This window comes from Lissotriton helveticus (assembly GCF_964261635.1).
Source record: "Lissotriton helveticus chromosome 1_1 unlocalized genomic scaffold, aLisHel1.1 SUPER_1_unloc_18, whole genome shotgun sequence".
Taxonomy (NCBI): domain Eukaryota; kingdom Metazoa; phylum Chordata; class Amphibia; order Caudata; family Salamandridae; genus Lissotriton; species Lissotriton helveticus.
The window spans coordinates 1,048,484-1,061,589 of record NW_027611657.1 but is presented as its reverse complement, the minus strand read 5'-3'; the positions used below and the strand labels follow the sequence as shown (position 1 = coordinate 1,061,589).

General features: G+C 41.3%; 1 pseudogene across 1 annotated transcript in view; it reads left to right on the top strand.

Annotated features, from left to right (window-relative positions):
* Nucleotides 1-13,106, top strand: part of LOC144805661 (uncharacterized) — a 115,384-nt pseudogene that overhangs the window by 62,279 nt on the left and 39,999 nt on the right. The window lies entirely within an intron of this gene.

Genomic DNA, 13,106 nt, shown 5'->3' with positions numbered 1-13,106 from the left:
TTATTTCATCTTTACAACTCAGCAAAAAAATGTTTTTATAACAGTTTCTTATTTACATATAACACATGACATTAAATTTACACTGATTAATTCATAAATAACACATTAATTTTTGACAATTCATGATATCATTTCTTAAATACAGAATATATTCCCTTCTTCGCGTTTCGGCCGATTGCCTTCCTCAGGAATTCTGCATTTTCTTTTTTGCATAGACAGTGACTGATATTACCGTACCCGATATCTTCACTCAAGGTGCGCGATATATGGGTAGAAATAGATTTATAATGTTCAAAAGGTTTAAGTCCCGAATCCCTGCTCCTGCTGCATTGATCCGAAGCCAAGTCTCCGGTATGGCGCTGCGTTCTGATGCTGCTATTTCAAGATAGAAGTTCTCAAATGTTGTTATTTTAGGATGGTAGTTTTCAGTTCGTGTGTCTGTATATTCGTGAGGGCCATCTGGGTTTCTAGGCTGTCCTGAATTCCAGCCCTGTCTGCGAGGCTCCTGAAGCGCTGTGGTTCTCTGGTATTACAATGCCTCCGCCTCCTTGCACCCGCTATCTAATAATGTATTTATTTAAGCTACATGGAGCAGTCCCTAGGCATGTCTGCATCTCATTCAACTGCCTTCATCCTCTGAGCAGCTCCTCAGAACATTCTAAGGTGGCACGGTAACCATCACTAGGTAACATCCACAACATGGATGCTGGGATACAACACTTGGGAATCCCTGACTTTATGCACTCGTGGACAATTAACCAGATTCAAATATTATCAACTTTCTGCTTGGTGGGCTTGTAGTGTAGTTCCTATTATCCCAATAGGCTCTGCGCATTGGAATAATACCTTCAATAGTATAGGCCTAGACCAGACGTTAACTAGGTCTTCTACTGTCGATATTAGACTTAAAGTTTTGGGTTTGCCAGCTAGCTCAGAGTTCACTAGAAACTTTCTCGAATAGGCAAGGAGGAGTTGAACCTCCCTGGATAGACAAGAAGGGATTTAGTTTCTGACAACCATAGAACATGACAACTTTGCTCTCCCCTAATCAAGAGTGTATCTCTAGAGTCGTGTGAAAACAAAAGACAACTTATTTTACTCAGTCAGTACGTGCATTCTTAGTCTCACCAGATTGTAGAGAAAAGGAAGAGACGGGCGTGTTCAATAAAAGATGGTATTTATTGATCAGTCTCTTTCCTCATACAAGAGAAATGGATCGATATTATCGCAATACTTATGGTTAAGTAAAGTGCATACAATAAGAGCAGAAGTATAAGTAAAAACATTTATATGGTTTCTAAGCCATATGAAGGTTTAAAATGGATAAAATAGATACATACATATATACATTTGACTAATCGTACTCAACTGTTGCTTCTAACTACGCCTACCCCAATGTACCTGACCTAAGCCTAATACGTGGGCGGGAATAGAAAGTAGCAGTTTAAGTTAAGTTTGTTTTGCCAAGTGACTGACTCAAGAATTCTCTGCGAGGGGTTATTCAGTTCTGTACCTTGAATCTAGGATGAATGAGGGATGGTATCTCTCGTCTCTGGTCTCGATACTCCAGGCTGCCTGCGAGGGCTGCTTGGAAGCGCCGGAGCTGGATTTCTCGGCAGGAGAAAGGCAGCGTCTCGTTCTCAGCGCGTCAGGAAGGCGGGGCTGCGCCAGCGGGGTCTGCACTGCTCTGGGCTTCGGCAAGTCTGGCTGCTCCGATCTCGTCACCACCGCGTGTGTTTGCTTAAGGCAATACCGGTAATATTTATACCTGTAAGGTGCCGAGATTGACGTAAGGATGGACATAGATACGTCAATAAGGATGTCATACGACTTGGTCATTAGCACATTCTTTTGCTGAAGTTCTCGGTGAAATCAAAACAATGGCCGCAGGGTTTTTCCCAGGTTGTCATAGGTTTGATTTGTTTTGAGAACTCCGTATGCCTTATCAGGGGCTGGAGGAATATCGCTTGTCTAATTAGATAACACGTTCCTGTGCCGTAGTGTGGCTTAATCAGATAACGGTTTCTGCATCATGGGATGGCTGCTAGTTAACTTGTTAACCAGAACAGGGTCAGGAACAGGGGGATCGATACAGAACCTATAGGAATACATCACACCCACTCCACGCTAACTATGGCCATGTTTACGAATCTAGGCATAGTAAAACATACTGTAGAGTATCGTGTATACCTTACCACCCCAAAATACATATAATGCATTTCGAATTTATCTAATATACGGAAAAATAGTCACATGTACTATATGCACTCAAGCTGTAGAATAATGCCAAAGTAATCAAGCATATGTATACATTATTACTAATCGAATATGAGAATTACACATGAAATGGCTCTTAATACAGAAGAAAAAGTTCGAGACCATTCCATCACAGAATAAAATAATTATGAACATACCAGCGGGCAGCTAATGTCTATAAAGTATCTAAAAATAGAAATTTAGTTCTCTAAGAATAGTTCTTACTTTAAGCAGAAGATAAGTGTCCCGAAAAATCGTAAAAATATTTTGGGGCTGCTGAAAAAAATTGCTGTCCGTGAACTGGAGGGAAATTGTTCATGCTATTTTGATGTTAAAGTTGAAGGCCAAATTCAGGTTGTTGGGAATGCCGTGTGCTAGCTTGCTCAAAAGTCTCTATTTCTGCTCTGGTGAGAACATCATATCATTTAGACTGTCGAAAAAGCTGTCAACAGCTTCCTGGGAGAGTTCCACTAACTCGGAAAAACCATGCATTCGTGCGCATGATTGTCTCCATTGACGTTTTGATTAGTATTGCTGACAGAAGGTCGTACCTGATCAATGCTGCTTTCATCTAGAACTTCACTACCCCTCAATCGTAGTGGTGAATTATCCACGAATGCCGTCATCAGGATTGGTAGCCGTTGAGGGCAGCACAAAGCATGAGCCGTTATTGGACTCAACAATGTTTCTGCATCCATTGGCGCATCCGATTGTAGCGTCAGACAGGTGTCCAACACGCATTCTTCTCCGCATAGCAAGCACCTTAATACAGGTAAAACACATCGATGCCACATTGGTCGAAATGAAAGAAACCAAGTCATGTTCAGGTCTCTAAGCCGGGATAGTCCCAGGATTTTTGATATCCGGTCCCGGTATCCAATGGCTCGGATTGTTTCTTCCCTTGTCGCAGGTGTTTTGTCTGTGACACGGTTTGCCATAACGAAATATTAGGACCAAGAATAGGATTCCTGCAATTAGTCCCAAAATGAGGGGAAGTCCGCCAAAAATCGAATGGACGAAATCTGGAAAAATACCCAGTATGGCTTTGAATGGTGTTAATGCCATCGAAAATACTGTCTTAAATACTTTTGAGACTCCACTGGTATCAGAAATATTTAAGATTTCATTCAGGATTTCTGCGAAATGTATGGGGGAATTAGTTGATAACAATGAGTGAATCTCTGCAGTCGTCCTTGCGACTAGGAGATCATACGTTTCTTTTGATGACGTGAGTCTGGCCGGCGTCTGAAGAAGCACTGTTTTCATTCTGCTTAAAGTATCTATTCGTATAGAAGTAATTTTCAAGTTAGGCCATGCCCTTGCCTCCCTGTCTGAAAAGGAGCTGGGGAACAATGAGTGTCCACAGCACATGACCTTCGCAGTCGTAGTTACGAGATAAGGAATCCCGGGCAGAAGACTACAACATCTGCGATCCACAATTAGAATGTAACTCCCGTTATAGAGTCTTTGAAAGAATGGTTATATCTCCGTTGCAGGTGTGCCTAGCTGGTGACATGAAAGGTTATTTGAGTTCCCTTCACAGGCTCCATGCAAACTAATTCCATTACACAGAAGTGTACCGCTTAGTGACATCGCACAATTATTGCCACTAAGAAACACTTTCTGTCCTTTATTACTGACACATGCATGTGAATAGGGCAAGTTCCATGTTGTCTTAATGTACCCTTTTCCCAATTTTTCGTACATGCCAGCCTGTATATATTTTTGGCAGTATTGAAACCTGAAGGTTGATATTGGAATATTAATTATCCCATGTATTATCCATTCACTGACAGGTCGTTCTGACATTGTCACTGGTAATCTCTCGAGTTTCTCAATGCTCAGGATTGTATAATCAGCACCCTTCTGTGCCATACTGACTTGTTTATCAGTAAGGTTAAAGATATTGAATAGTGACGTTGTGTTGATTAAACGCCAAGGCACATAGCCTGAACGCAGATTTTGTAACGTCCAGCCAAGCTGTACAATGGAACGCAATTGAGACTGACCGTGTTGTAACAACAGTAAGTCTTGCGATAGGATGTCGATTGCTGAAGACACAATGCTGTCCAAAGAAAAAATTCTGGAGGACAGAGTCATTAACCCATTGTCCACTACAGAAAGTGATTTTTCCAAATTAATACGGTCAATTTCCCGTATACTTTCTGCTGTCTCAATTTGAGTTACCTTCCAGGCCTCGTTGTAAGCTGCATATATAGAGGCTGCTATGAAGCGTTTTTGACGCTGTTTGCGTGGTCCCTTAATGAAATCACGCAAGTCAGCACCATCAGTAAGTAAAGTTAGGTGTTGCTTAATTTCTGTCAGTGTGGAAGTTTGTAGCCATTGAAGGCATAATTTGCCCACACTGTAGGTGGTTATTATCCCTGGGTGTTGTCTTTGGGAATATCTAGGGTCTGGCCTGGTCAATTTGAACCCCTGTGTTTTGTTCAGGAATCTGTCTTGACAGTTATTAGTATCTGTGGGCCAGATCAACCACTGTTTCCAATCAGGATGTGTTCTGTTTTGGTTTAATACATAGTTTACGTCTATCTATTCATCTGTAGAGCTATTGCCATTCATTGTTGGCTTTGGAATAGACGGTTTATTTAAGTCTTTGATTTTGGCTAGGCCAAGACAGGTAGTTTGTTGAACAGTGTCATTTAAAAATATAATTTGTTCTGGGATCATGCAGGCTCTAAACAATGATTCTATACCTTGTACTTGCCATTCTTTTGTACCCCAAACACTTTTTACTTCAACATTTTTGTCCCAATAATCAAAACCAAAAGTATTCATTTGTTCAAAAAATGAGTCTGAATATATCAATTTCGTGTTTGTTATCATGGTCTTTGTCCCTGTCTTATTTGACAATTTGAAATAAAATGTTTCAGCATTACTTGTATTGAACCCTGAAAAGTATGAATATTTGTCATAAACGGTTCTTGAGCTTCCTTTTGGAGGGGTTGCACAATGTTCCCATTAATTATAATTTAAAACATTTCTAGGTTGTGCAGATTTATGTAGAAAATGGTTACCATAGTGGTTGTAACAGTACATACTATCATAATTAGTCGAACCCTGCAAATAATCATGTTTGGTAAATTTAGCAGACATCACTAAGTCAGACATCATATTATTAATGCTTTCAAAGTCCCAATCATCAGCAAATGAGCTTGTTTTTACAAAGTCACTCAACGAGATCTTGATTTGGTGTGGATATTTCAGGATCTCAACCGGACCATATATTTCGTAGTCAGTGTTGTCCCATGCTACCCCACCCGGTATAGGATTGGCTGTGAAGTTGACTGAAGAAAGTTCTCTTTTCTCGACGTGTGAAGATGTGTTTGGCTTGAGGATCACGTTGATTTTCTGACTTGCTGTGTCCATTTTAGCATATTTTCCCTCAATGAAGCGTCCCAAAGTTAGTACCATGATGAGCCAAAGTATGAGGATAAATGCACCAAAACCCACCCAAAATTCAATCCATGGAGAAATTAGATATGTTTCTTTCAGTTGTTTCAAAAGTTCTTTAGCTTTATCTTTAAAGGTTTTTGTTGATGGCTGTGTTTTTGATTCACTGAGGTCTTCAAAGGAATCATCGAAGTTTATGAAGTAGCCGGATGCAGTTCTGTCAATTGTTCCAATTGCTTCAGGATTACTGTTTCTTGCATATTCGTTTGTTACTTCATTGTAGGTTGATATGTCTCTACTAAATGTTTTAATTTGGGTTTTCAGAGGTTTAAGTTCCATTGCATTGTTGCATAGTCCTTGTTGTTCTTCTGTAGGCGTTTCGAATGTGATTAGCCTCTTAGTTAGGACCTCTGTATTGGTAGCAAACCTTGGTGTTCTACTACTTATCGGGAGTCCACTTGGCCTACTATTTGTTATCGGCCACATGATTGTGGTTTTACCAGGTCGATGGATACAACTCGGTTCTCCTTTTTACCAGCAAGCGGCGGTAGTACAACTGATCTTGTCCCGTTGATAGACAAGACAGGAACTGCTTTTCTGTAAGAAGGCCCAAATTCCTTCTTTACCGCGATCTTTTCTCTGACTAGATCCCCGACTTTTGGAATCCAGACAGGTCTTGCTGGGACAGGTGGTGGTTCTTCAGTGGTTGTTGGCTGCTGTTTCAACTTTATGTTGCTCAGGTCTTTTCTTGTTTTGTTTAAGTCCTGTAAAATAGCCAAACGATCTTTGATATCAAAGCTTTTTTCCTTCACCACTGAAGTCTGACTGTCAAGATCTAAGACTAACATCCTAGTTCCAAACAATAATTCGTACGGACTGAATCCCTTCAGAGAATTTCTTGGCAGGTTATTTAGACTACGTTGGACACTTATTAGATGTTTGACCCACCCAGCTCCTGAACCTAATACCTTTGCTGTTATAGATTGCTTTATGTCACGGTTTTTTCTTTCAACAATTCCGTTCCCCTCAGGGTGAAATGGACAAGAATACCGCAATGCAATGCCCATGCTGGTCATGGCCTCCTTATAAGCTCGAGAGCTAAAAGCAGGACCCTGGTCAGAATGCAGCATGCCAATTGCGTATGTGCCGATAAAGACCCACAAATCTTTTATGACAGTTCTGGCGTCAGCCGATCGCTGGGGCCACATCCATATGAATCTCGTGCATGAGTCCACTGCGACCAGGATATATTTATAGTTACCATCCCTTTGTAAGGGACCACAGTGGTCCAGATAAACACAGGCTAATGGTTTATCTGAGATTAGAAGGGGCGTCTGTGCTGGTCGTCTCACCGTTGATACTTTCATTCTTCGACATATTTCACATTCTAAAACATAGTTCCTTGTTTGTCTTCTCATTTGTGGCCACCAGTATCTCTGTTTTAATAATGATACTGTGGCTGAGACGCCAGCATGTACAGAAGCAAGCCCTTCGTGTGCCGCTATTATCAGTCCTAACCTATGTTCCATGTTTGGAATTACCCTATCCCCCACTCCAGGGATTCGGGCAAAAGGAACATTGTTTGCATCAGTTATGTATGAGTATTTTACTGGAAAGCCTTTCGGGAGTGTTTCTATCGAATCCTTTTCTGTAGCGCTGACAGCCTGTAATATCTCGCTGTCTATTTTTGTTTTTGACCGTGTGATGGCAGCTACGGAAGCCGTTTGCACAGCTGCCTTCGCGGCCTCATCAGCCAATGAATTCCCTGCAACGTGAACGCCATCACGCTGATGACTCAGTGTATGTATCACGTGAGTCTTTGGTAGTTCTTTTTGTAAAAGAACTACTTGTTCCCAGAGCATTTTATGCTTGATTGTGCCTCCTTTTGCATCCTTAAAACCATTCTGAAGCCAGATCTGCAAGTATTCATTGTAAGACTGAACGCAATAATACGAATCGCACACTATGAGTGTGGGGAATTCTCGATCTGTATTTTCAAGCGCCATCTTGAATGCCAGTAGTTCAGCTCGCTGAGCTGTACAATCTCCCAGAGATTGTGTTTTGGTGATAGCTGGTTTAAATTTCCCTTCGTGCCAACGACCTTTAACAATCGCGCACGCAGCACTGTAAGCTTGTTTACCCCCCACTGCGGGTTGTGCTGATCCGTCTGTATATATTATACAGCCGTAATGTTCTAGAGGCAGAATTTCGGTCGGCGGAGGACATTCGAATTCATATTGGAGAAATTCTTGTGTTTTTAAGTTAGGATCAAATTCATATACTACGTCTGTTGCAGCAAGAGAATTAGCCCACTGTATCCACCTTGGATGTAGTGCTTTAGCATTTGGAATGCTTGCCTTTGTTACCGCCTCTAGGGCTGGTATCGGTGTCACGATTAGTATTCGTTAACCTTGTGCCAGGGCTCGTTCTTTTGCTATAGCTGTCTGTGTTGCAGTTAGAATTTTTTCCGTTGGGCTAAATTTCATTTCAGCTTTAGTGTACAAGTGTGATTTGAATGCAATTGGTACCTTTTCTCCCTCATTAGAGGTCAGGTATGTGAATCCGCATCTTCCTGGGATGACTCGAATCACAAGATTGCGTGTGTTATCACGTGTTTCTAATTTTGTTTTAATTAACATGTCTGTTTGTAAGGATCTCAGAATTTCTGTGTGTATTTGAGTCCAATTGGTTCTTTTAAAATCTGGTGTTATTAGATCATAAAGGGGTTTGACCCTTTCTGCGTAATTTGCAATGTATGTTCTTCCGAAATTTAGGAAGCCTAGAATTAACTGTAGGTTTTTAGTGTTCTAGGTGCTTGGAGTACAGCACATTTCTCTAGGAAATTGTCAGCCAGGCTTTTGCCTTCACTTGATAATTCGTATCCTAAGAACAGGACTGTTAGATGGGCAATTCTAGATTTTTTAAAGTTGAATTTGTAACCCTCTGCTGCGAACCCAAGTATTATGGTGTTCACCCTCTTCAAGTGAGTATCCAAGTCATCATCTGTTAAGTATATGTCGTCGACATAAGATAATGCTTCGTCATGATATGTTTGTAGTAATTCTGTTACTCTCGCTGAGAATACTCCTGGGCTGTTCTTGTAACCCTGGGCTAACCGACAGTATTGTTTTTGAGTGCCATTTATGGAGAACGCAGACAAATATCTGCTCTCTGGTGCTATGTTTTGACAAAAGAATCCATTAGAAATGTCTAATGTTGTTTTGTATTTTTTGCGCACTATGTTATTCATTAGTGCAGCACTATCCGAGTTTTGCACTGCAAAAGTTTTGCAACATGAGTTAAGGTGTCTGTCATCCAAAACTAGACAATATGAATTGTCTGGTTTGGAGACCGGAAACAAAGGGTTGTTCATTTGTGAGGTGCAAGTTTCAATCACCCCCTGGTATTCTAGCTGATCTAGGATTTCTTTTACCTGTTTTTTAGCTTCTTGCTTAATTGGGTACTGTATTTGTGCAGTAGGTTGTGATTTTAACTGGATTTTGTGAGGAGGAGAGTCATCATCCCATCCTACATGATTTTTATATAAAGCAGGAGCTTGAGCTACTGCCCACTTTCTAGCAAGTGTGTATTTTTTATGAATTGGGATATGATTTGAGAAGGCAGGCATAATTATTTCTTCGCCATGAGGGCAGTCCCTGACAAACTCTGGTGGCCTGTCTTTTTCAGCTAGAAGGATGTCATAGCCCTTGGAGAGATTATCCCAAAATAGTCCCCTTATTTTTCTAGTCTTATCCCCTTCTATACGTAAAGTTATTTCATATATTTTGTGAGGTTTGCTAACTCTGGTGTCTGCAGTTTCCACTTGAAGGTATTCATTCGTGTCCACTGTCTCCAGATGATTCATAAGGACTTTGCGAGCTATGCTCACTTCTGCTGCACTGTCTAGCATTGTCTGAGCCCATTCTCCGTTTTTCAGTTGTGTCCTCAGTATTCTCGGCATTGTTAACTACTTTAATACTGGCTACCTTCTTTTTTGGAAATTGTAATTTCTTTTTTAGATGAGCAGGTTCCTTGTCTTTGGACTTGACGTGCTCTTCTCTTTGTTCTGATCGTCCTCTTCTTTCCGATTTCTGCGAGGAAGTCTGAAAAGATTGAGAGGGACGTGTATCAATTTCTTGATATCTATCAGGCTTCTTTATATTATCCCTATTTCTAAGGTTGTATTTTTTCCCAGAGGGCTCACTTTGGGGAGACCTGCTACCTTGGTTTGGAGATCTTTCTCTCCGCCGAGGAGACCTTCCTCTGGACTGGAATTTCTTTTCTTTAGGATTGGATTGTTTGTTTCCATCCCAGCTCTTTTTTTGTGATGTTGAATTATTATTAAAAAATACTTTTTCAGGACTTTCAATCAGTCGGGGTTTTACTGGTATTCCACCTAGACTATCTCTACCTAGTTCCTCATAGGACTTTTCTATAATTCTGGCAATTTCAGCTGGTTGGTCTGCTATATCTGTTTCTTTTAACCTTTGGCGGATCGCCACGTTTGCTGCTTCTCCCTTTATGTTGGCTAGTAATATAGCCGATACCTGCTTGAAGTCTTTCAGTAATTTCATACCAAGAGTTAAAGCGGGTTCTGGACCGTATTCATCTTGAATTTGTTTTAGCACATCTGGTATTACTGAGATGGATGGAACACCATGCGTTTTTGTGTAAATGGAAGCAAAGACTGTACCCCAAGTGTCACAGTCCTCCACGTGTGGTGCGATTCCCATTGGAAGACAGATAGTCAGAATCCTGTGTTTTTCTAACGGGGTGGTGTCTGGAAACACCGCCTCTATTTGGGTGATTTTTTGTGCTAACCAGAATGGTATTTGTTCCCGTTTAGCTGGTACTTTACCTAGGCAGGACTGTATGTTCTGTGGTGTAATTTTATTTGTGTTCCCCTGATGAGGGGTCAGCTGTGGAATTTTAATTGCTGGTTGGATTGTTGAAGTCCACATTACATATTGGACTAATTGTCTATGTACTTTTATTAATTGTTTTAGTTGTATTAAAAGATTTGCTGCAGACATCCCATCGATGTCTGGATGTGGTGTGTATCCGGCTAGGACCGGCCACGTTGCTCCTGGTCTACCTAATGGACCGAGCCTGGTGATGTGATTATTATGTTTTAGGGCGCCATTAAACAAGAGCAGGTGCTCTTGAAATTTAAGTGGTACTTCCACCTCCTCGAAAGGAGTGTACTCATTAGGAGGTTCCTCTGTTTTGTAATAGTGGAAGACCTTTGTTACAGCGTTCGCTGCTGGAAAGTGTATCCATGAATAGAACACCTCTGTCTGCCGATATTCGTGTGCCTCTATTACGAATATGACTGTGCCACCTCTAGGTGTCAGTCCATTTTCTATAAGTTTTAAAGTTATAGATTTTCTTGTGTTGACCGCGATGAGTATTATATTCGGGTCTGTTTCTCGCATAGCATTATCAGCTGCTACGAGTTCAGCTGCTATTCTAGCTGCCTCTCTTTCTCCTTCACTGTCTGACATTGTACTGTCCAGAAGGTTATTCCGTTTGTTTGCAGATCAGGTTTCTTATGGAAACAAAGATTAGATGCACAATATTTTGGAACAGTGTATCCTTCAACGTTAACTAAACCAAGAACCATACATAGGAGTTTCCTCCTGCGAGGTTTGGCGGATATAACCTTTCACCCACTCCAGACGTCTTTGGAGTATTATGGGAAAAAAGGGGTCTGAGTGAAAAAGAACGACTGAGTTACTCTAATGTCTTGCGTTAGTTTTATCGCCTTTCCAAACGTTTGGGCGCCATGTAGTGTAGTTCCTATTATCCCAATAGGCTCTGCGCATTGGAATAATACCTTCAATAGTATAGGCCTAGACCAGACGTTAACTAGGTCTTCTACTGTCGATATTAGACTTAAAGTTTTGGGTTTGCCAGCTAGCTCAGAGTTCACTAGAAACTTTCTCGAATAGGCAAGGAGGAGTTGAACCTCCCTGGATAGACAAGAAGGGATTTAGTTTCTGACAACCATAGAACATGACAACTTTGCTCTCCCCTAATCAAGAGTGTATCTCTAGAGTCGTGTGAAAACAAAAGACAACTTATTTTACTCAGTCAGTACGTGCATTCTTAGTCTCACCAGATTGTAGAGAAAAGGAAGAGACGGGCGTGTTCAATAAAAGATGGTATTTATTGATCAGTCTCTTTTCTCATACAAGAGAAATGGATCGATATTATCGCAATACTTATGGTTAAGTAAAGTGCATACAATAAGAGCAGAAGTATAAAATAATACCGTAAAAACATTTATATGGTTTCTAAGCCATATGAAGGTTTAAAATGGATAAAATAGATACATACATATATACATTTGACTAATCGTACTCAACTGGTGCTTCTAACTACGCCTACCCCAATGTACCTGACCTAAGCCTAATACGTGGGCGGGAATAGAAAGTAGCAGTTTAAGTTAAGTTTGTTTTGCCAAGTGACTGACTCAAGAATTCTCTGCGAGGGTTTATTCAGTTCTGTACCTTGAATCTAGGATGAATGAGGGATGGTATCTCTCGTCTCTGGTCTCGATACTCCAGGCTGCCTGCGAGGGCTGCTTGGAAGCGCCGGAGCTGGATTTCTCGGCAGGAGAAAGGCAGCATCTCGTTCTCAGCGCGTCAGGAAGGCGGGGCTGCGCCAGCGGGGTCTGCTCTGCTCTGGGCTTCGGCAAGTCTGGCTGCTCCGATCTCGTCACCACCGCGTGTGTTTGCTTAAGGCAATACCGGTAATATTTATACCTGTAAGGTGCCGAGATTGACGTAAGGATGGACATAGATACGTCAATAAGGATGTCATACGACTTGGTCGTTAGCACATTCTTTTGCTGAAGTTCTCGGTGAAATCAAAACAATGGCCGCAGGGTTTTTCCCAGGTTGTCATAGGTTTGATTTGTTTTGAGAACTCCGTATGCCTTATCAGGGGCTGGAGGAATATCGCTTGTCTAATTAGATGGCAAGCGTTATGACCTAATCAGATAACACGTTCCTGTGCCGTAGTGTGGCTTAATCAGATAACGGTTTCTGCATCATGGGATGGCTGCTAGTTAACTTGTTAATCAGAACAGGGTCAGGAACAGGGGGATCGATACAGAACCTATAGGAATACATCACAGGCTAGGCAACATTGGGAGGAGCAGAGGGATGATGCCTGGCTAATTCAAGCTATGAAAACGGGGAATATCAATAAAGAAGTGGCCTTGTAGTATCGAGCCCTGATTGAAGCTGAAGATGATATGAATCAGGATATCCAACAGCTTTGGCGAAATGATGTGGAAAATATTAATCTGAGCGAGGCTTGTTTGGGCTCTTTGCATTGCTTCGAGAGACAGTTAAACCTGCGTATCTCAACCATAACTATCTTTTCACCCTTTATCGGGTCTACTGGTCCCCTGCAAAATTGACAAAATGTTC